Here is a 6,000-nt window from a genome sequence, read left to right on the forward strand (position 1 = left end):
AAACTTCACCAAAACACTCACTAGCACCAAATGGAAGACTTTTATGGAGTAGAAACTAGTTGATGCAATTGGTTTGGAAGATTGAGTTAAATGGAAGCTTGAAAATTGGAGAAATCTTCTTCCTTCTTGAGCTTAAGAGAGTCGGCCACCAAGGAGTGCAAAATGGTGATTTTTAGTCAATTTTTGAGATATTTAACTTAAGGGTAAAAAGTCAAAAAGTCCAACCAATGAGAAAGTGCCACTTGGCACTCTATTAAATGCATTTCTATCCTTTAAGTCTCTCTCACATCAATCAAATCACCTCCTCTTCTTATCTCTTAACACCCGATAAATTTCACTCAGTATCCGGAACTTAATCTTATTGGCCGAATTTTTCCGAACTTTTCACACTAGTGGGGGCCACGTCCATAATCTATCCGTAATTTTTCAAAAACTACCCAATGCTAGAAAAAACATCTAAAACTATAATTACCCATAAAATCCACCAAGAAATTTTTCCTAAGCCAGAAAATGCAGAAAACATGCAATTAAAGGGAAAAACCCTAGGAAAATTATTAGGGAAAATACGGGTTCTCACATACTGCGAGTTGGATCCGTCGCTGTAGGCGTTGCCAACATTACTCTTATGCTGACCATGTGGTCGTGGCGGTGCTAGATGAGAGGAGGAGACTTAGGAGTGTCGCCGCCAGGGATCACATTGAGGCGCTTAGATTGAGGGGCATCATAAGGATGCAGGCTGACCGGATTGGAGAGCTCCAAGGAGACATAGCTATGGAGCAAGAGCGAAAGAATGCTCTGAGGGAGCAGTTGCAGGTGATGAACACTCGTCTTACTAATGTCGTCCGGGAAGTTAGAGACCGTTCTGGCGGCATTATTAATGAGTGCGAGGCGCTAATCCAAGGTGTGATTGGCGCCAACGCGCAAGTGGAGACCCCGAGTGACGACACACCTAGTGAAGGGAGTACCCCTAGTTCTAGCCAAGGGGGAGAGTCTGTGGCCTTCGTAGGGAACTAGGCTAGAACTCTTTTGGACCACTTTTGATCCCATGAAGGGAATAGTTAGGAAAGGCTCTTAGTTAGCTTTTTGGCCTAACTCTGTATATTGTCTTTTGGAAGACCCATTTTGTTTCATGGGATAACTTTTGTATGTCCTTGACTGCCTGTTTTGTATAACTGCTTGATCCTGTTATGTGTTCTATGTATATGTGTTATCTGTTTACATGCCCTATGAGGTAGTTGTTTTGGCTAACTGTTCATGTTTATTGTTACGTAAAAAGGGGTTATGTGTCTTTACCATTATACTTATCTTTTGACCTTAGATCAACTTAGATCGATAGAGGGCACTCGTAGTGGTCGAGGCCGTGGACGCGGGAGTAGGCAACCCACGTCTAAAAGGGGCACTGGAGAAACCTCGTCTGGACCAAACCCTGAACCTAGGATTGACCCCAATGTCCAAATAGCTGCTACCATGCAGCAAATGACTGATTTGCTAGCCCAAGTGGTGCTGCACCAACAGAATCAAAACCCTAACCCCAACCCTGGGAACCCTGGTAATCACTTGGAGAGCGAGGACCGGGCCCTCGAGAGGTTCCAGAAGTTTACCCCACCAAAGTTTATTTGGGGACCCGATCCAGATGTAGCCGAAAGATGGCTAGAGAAAATGGTGGATATCTTTGCTGCCCTGCACTACACAGAGGAACGGCAGGTGACTTTTGCTGTCTTCCAACTGGAAGGGGCGGCCCATTCCTGATGGAACGTAATACAACAAAAGTGGGACCGAGAGTAAACGCCTAGGACCTGGGTGAACTTTATGCGGGAGTTCAACGCTAAATTCTTCCCTCCTCTAGTTCAGGAACGAAAGAAGTATGAATTTATCCGGCTTCGTCAAGGGACCCAGACAGTGGCCGAGTACGAGAGCCAATTCACTCGACTGTCCAAATTCGCGCCCGAACTCATCGTGACCGAGCAACGAAGAATACGGCGATTCGTCCAGGGTCTGAACGTGGAGATCCAGAAGGATCTAGCCGTAGCCCAAATTAACGCCTTCAGCGATGCCGTAGAAAAGGCGCAACGGGTAGAGAATGCTAGGCTACAGGTGCGAAACTTCCAAACTAAAAAGCGAGGGTTCCCTGGTAGTAGCTCGGGACAGGGGGATAAGAGTACCCCTCCCAAGTTTGGACGGGGAGCCGGAGGTGGAAGGCAGCCGGGCGTAAGTAGAGGGGCTCAGCTAAGTGGTGGCCCAGTTGGGAGAGGCCAAAGAGGAGGTTTCCAGAGAGGTTCGGGTTCTGCATCCCGTGGACCCTGCGGGTATTGCGGAAAGCCAAATCACACAGAGGACAACTGCTGGAAGAAGGAGGGAAAGTGCCTGTGTTGCGGAAGCGCAGACCACCAGCTCGCTACCTGCCCAGTTCTAAAGCAAGATGGAAAGGGAAGTCAACAACCGCCAAGGACCAGTTCTGGACCAGTTAAGGTGGACGGGACGAAACCCAAGATGTCGGCTCGAGTGTACTCGCTAGAGCCCCAACAAGTCCCAGACTCTTCCGAGGTCGTAGAAGGTACGATCCCTGTATTTCACCGATTTGCGAAGGTCTTAGTAGATCCCGGTGCCACCCATTCCTTTGTTAACCCTAATTTCATGTGTGGTATTGATATCAAGCCTGCTAGTTTACCTTATGACCTAGAAGTTAGTACCCCCACTGGGGACCATCGTTTGATCACTAGCATGGTTTATGAGGACTGCGAGGTTTGGGTAGGAGAGAGAAAATTGCTAGGGGATTTGATAAGCCTGTCCATTAAGGGGTACGACGTGATCTTGGGCATGGACTGGTTAGCCAGGTATAATGCTCAATTAGATTGTAAGAAGAAGGTGGTAGAGTTCCGCATACCTGGGGAGGTGACCTTAAGGTTAGATATAAGGGGAAGGTTAGCCTCATCCGCCTTGATCTCGGGCATCCGAGCTAGAAAATTGCTAAGTAGAGGGGCGCAAGGGTTCTTAGCCTTTCTAATCAACACCCCCACTGATAAATTGAAGGTAGAGGATGTGCACATAGTAAAGGAATATCCAGATGTATTCCCTGATGAGTTAGTAGCCCTACCTCTAGAGAGAGAGATAGAGTTCAAAATTGACTTGTTACCTGGAACGTCACCTATCTCAAAAACCCCGTATCGGATGGCACCTGCTGAGCTTAGGGAGTTGAAATTGCAATTACAAGACCTTTTGGAACGGAGTTTCATTCACGAGAGTGGGTCTCCCTGGAGAGCCCCTGTGTTATTCGTGAAGAAAAAGGACGGGAGTCTGCGTAAGTGTATCGACTACCGGGGGCTGAACAATGTGACGGTTAAAAATAAGTATCCATTGCCCCATATTGATGAGTTATTCAACCAGTTGCAGGGCGCCGTGGTCTTCTCGAAATTAGATCTTTGACAGGGATATTACCAATTGTTGATTAAGAAGGAGGATATCCCAAAAACTGCTTTCAATTCGAGATATGGGCACTACGAATTTGCGGTCATGCCCTTTGGACTGACCAATGCCCCTGCCGCCTTCATGGACTTAATGCATAGGATTTTTAAGCCATATTTGGATCGATTTGTAGTTGTATTTATTGATGATATCCTGGTCTACTCAAAAACCCGTGAGGAGCATGAGCAGTACTTAAGAATCGTCTTGCAAACCCTGAGAGACCATCAGTTGTATGCCAAATTTAGCAAGTGCGAGTTTTGGCTGGAGAAAATTTCTTTCTTAGGGCATGTAATTTCCCAAGAGTGCATCTCGGTTGATCCGGCAAAACTAGAGGCCGTGACTGATTGGAGGAGGCCGGAAATTCCCACGGAGGTTCGTAGTTTTGTAGGGCTGGCTAGGTACTATAGACGTTTCATTAAAGACTTTTCCAAACTGGCTGGTCCTTTAACCCACCTGACGAAGAAACATGGCCGTTTTATGTGGGATGCCAAGTGTGAAGCGAGTTTTCGGGAGCTAAAGAAAAGATTAACCATGGCATCGATTCTAGTTTTGCCAAACGGAATAGACGATTTTACCGTTTATACTGAAGCGTCACAGGAAGGCCTGGGATGTGTACTGATGCAAAACCGAAATGTGATATCTTTCGCCTCTAGGAAATTGAAGCCCCACGAGCAGAACTACCCAACCCATGATCTGGAGTTAGCTGCAGTTGTTTTCGCTCTGAAAAAGTGGAGACACTATCTATACGGGGTAACCTTCGAGGTTTACTCAGACCATAAGAGTCTTAGATACCTCTTCTCGCAAAAGGAGTTGAATATGAGGTAGCGACGGTGGATGGAGTTTCTGGAGGACTACGACTGCACTATCAACTACCATCTAGGTAAAGCCAATGTGGTGGCGGATGCCTTAAGCCGGAAGGCTCAGGTAGCGGGGTTAACGATTAAGGAGTGGGATTTGTTGGAATCCGTTTGTGAATGGAAACCCTGCCTTGGGAGTCATAAGGTGACTTTTGGTAATGTGAGGGTAACGTCTACCCTACTGGAGTGAATTAAAGAAGCTCAGAAGGAAGATGTTATGGTGCGGAAGTGGGGAGAGAAAGTGGGAAAATGGGAATTGGCCGACTTCAACCTCAGTCCAGAAGGCATTTTGATATACCGAAACCGAGTGGTAGTGCCTAAGGATGAAACGTTAAAGACGGAGATCTTGGAGGAAGCTCATTGGTCCAAGTATACGATCCATCCGGGTAGTAGCAAGATGTATCAGGACCTAAAAGGAGCATATTGGTGGGACAGCATGAAGAAGGAAATTGCTCTATACGTGCAAAAATGTCTTATTTGTCAACAAGTTAAGGCGAAGCATCAAAAACCATCGGGCTTGTTACAACCTCTTGAGATACCCGAATGGAAATGAAAAAACATCACAATGGACTTCGTTTCAGGTTTGCCGCGAACACAACGAGGACATAATGCCGTTTGGGTGATCGTCGACCGGTTAACCAAATCGGCCCATTTCTTGCCGGTAAGCATGAAGTATTCCATGGATAAATTGACCCGGTGTACATGGACGAGATCGTAAGATTACATGGAGTTCCTGTGAGTATCGTATCAGATAGAGATCCCCGCTTCGTATCTAGGTTTTGGCAGAAATTTCACGAGACTTTGGGGACAAAACTTAACCGAAGTACCACTTATCATCCCCAGACGGATGGACAGTCGGAGCGAACCATCCAAACTCTCGAGGATATGTTAAGGACATGTATTCTGGATTTTGGGGGTAACTGGGGTCAACATATGACCTTAGTAGAGTTTGCTTACAATAACAGTTACCATTCGTCAATTCAAATGGCCCCATACGAAGCACTTTACGGGAGGAAGTGCCGGTCACCGATCTATTGGGATGAAGTCTGTGACAGCCCCACCTCACCCTAAGGCGAACCAAAGGGTTCGGTGGACCGCCTGCCCAGCTCTCGCCAGGACTAACGGTTCAGATTAGAGCGATAAATTGAAGGTAGAGGATGTGCACATAGTAAAGGAATATCCAGATGTATTCCCTGATGAGTTAGTAGCCCTACCTCTAGAGAGAGAGATAGAGTTCAAAATTGACTTGTTACCTGGAACGTCACCTATCTCAAAAACCCCGTATCGGATGGCACCTGCTGAGCTTAGGGAGTTGAAATTGCAATTACAAGACCTTTTGGAACGGAGTTTCATTCACGAGAGTGGGTCTCCCTGGAGAGCCCCTGTGTTATTCGTGAAGAAAAAGGACGGGAGTCTGCGTATGTGTATCGACTACCGGGGGCTGAACAATGTGACGGTTAAAAATAAGTATCCATTGCCCCATATTGATGAGTTATTCAACCAGTTGCAGGGCGCCGTGGTCTTCTCGAAATTAGATCTTTGACAGGGATATTACCAATTGTTGATTAAGAAAGAGGATATCCCAAAAACTGCTTTCAATTCGAGATATGGGCACTACGAATTTGCGGTCATGCCCTTTGGACTGACCAATGCCCCTGCCGCCTTCATGGACTTAATGCAT

The sequence above is a fragment of the Coffea arabica genome, chromosome 10e (genome assembly GCF_036785885.1).
Source record: "Coffea arabica cultivar ET-39 chromosome 10e, Coffea Arabica ET-39 HiFi, whole genome shotgun sequence".
NCBI lineage: Eukaryota > Viridiplantae > Streptophyta > Magnoliopsida > Gentianales > Rubiaceae > Coffea > Coffea arabica.